General features: G+C 40.9%; 1 protein-coding gene across 10 annotated transcripts in view; it reads left to right on the top strand.

Annotated features, from left to right (window-relative positions):
* The window catches only part of STPG1 (sperm tail PG-rich repeat containing 1), a 62,473-nt gene that overhangs the window by 16,113 nt on the left and 45,082 nt on the right, over nt 1-1,278 (top strand). The window lies entirely within an intron of this gene.

Below are 1,278 nucleotides of genomic sequence, written 5' to 3'. Positions count from 1 at the left end.
CAACGTTTATTTATTTTTAGGACAGAGAGAGACAGAGCATGAACGGGGGGAGGGGCAGAGAGAGAGGGAGACACAGAATCGGAAACAGGCTCCAGGTTCTGAGCCATCGGCCCAGAGCCTGACGCGGGGCTCGAACTCACGGACCGCGAGATGGTGACCTGGCTGAAGTCGGACGCTTAACCGACTGCGCCACCCAGGCGCCCCAAACCACAACTTCTTTATCCACTCATCAGTTGATGGACATTTAGGCTCTTTCCATAATTTGGCTATTGTTGAAAGTGCTGCTATAAACATTGCGGTACAGAGGGAGGAACTTTTAAATCTAACTGTAATTGTGGAATATTCTATTTCTTCTTACAGTACTATGAGCTTTTGCTTCGTGTATTTTGAGTTTCTTGTTATCAGATATATTGGTATTTAGGCTTGTAATGTTCTCTTAAGGAATTGACCTCTATATGGTTACGAAATGACCCTCTTTATTGCAGGGAATATTTTTTCTCTGAAATCTGCTTTGTCTGATACTAATATCTAGCATTGTTTTTAATGTTAGCATAGTGTATCTTTTCCCATTGTTTTATTTTTAACATATTTCTGGGATTACCTTTAAAGTATATTTCTTGCAGGCAGTATATAGTTAGGTCTTTCTTATCCAAGTTGAGCAGCTCTGTCTTTTGATTGGACTATTTAGACTATTGAAATTTAATGTGAACATTGGTGTGTGGGTTTAAGTTTACCATCTTGCGATTTGCTTGCTATTTGTCGTATCTATGCCTTATTTACTTTTTCTGTCATCTTCTGCATTGAGTATATTTTTCTTTCTATTTTATCTCCTTGGTTGGCTTATTAGGAATAACTCTTGGGGCACCTGGCTGGCTCAGTTGGCGGAGCATATGACTCTTGACCTCTGGGTTTTGAGTTCGAGCCCTGAATTGGAGTAGAGATTACTTTAAAAACAAAATCTTATGGGGCGCCTGGGTGGCTCAGTCAGTTAAGCCTCTGGCTTTGGCTCAGGTCATGATCTCGCAGTTTGTGAGTTCGAGCCCCACACTGGGCTCTGTGCGGACAGCTCAGAGCCTGGAGCCTGCTTCAGATTCTGTGTCTCCCTCTCTCTGCTTCTCCCCTGCTCATGCTCTGTCTCTCTCTTTCTCAAAAATAAATAAACATTAAGAAAAAATGTTTTTAATAAAAATAAAATCTTAAAAAAAAAAAAAGGAATAACTCTTTACCATGTTTTCTTAATGGCTGCTTTAGAGCAAGGGTTGGCAAACTTTGGCCCTT

The sequence above is a fragment of the Herpailurus yagouaroundi genome, unplaced genomic scaffold (genome assembly GCF_014898765.1).
Source record: "Herpailurus yagouaroundi ecotype Mexico unplaced genomic scaffold, PumYag 77, whole genome shotgun sequence".
NCBI lineage: Eukaryota > Metazoa > Chordata > Mammalia > Carnivora > Felidae > Herpailurus > Herpailurus yagouaroundi.
The sequence above is the reverse complement of the archived record's forward strand: the minus strand, read 5'-3'. Positions and strand labels throughout refer to the sequence as shown.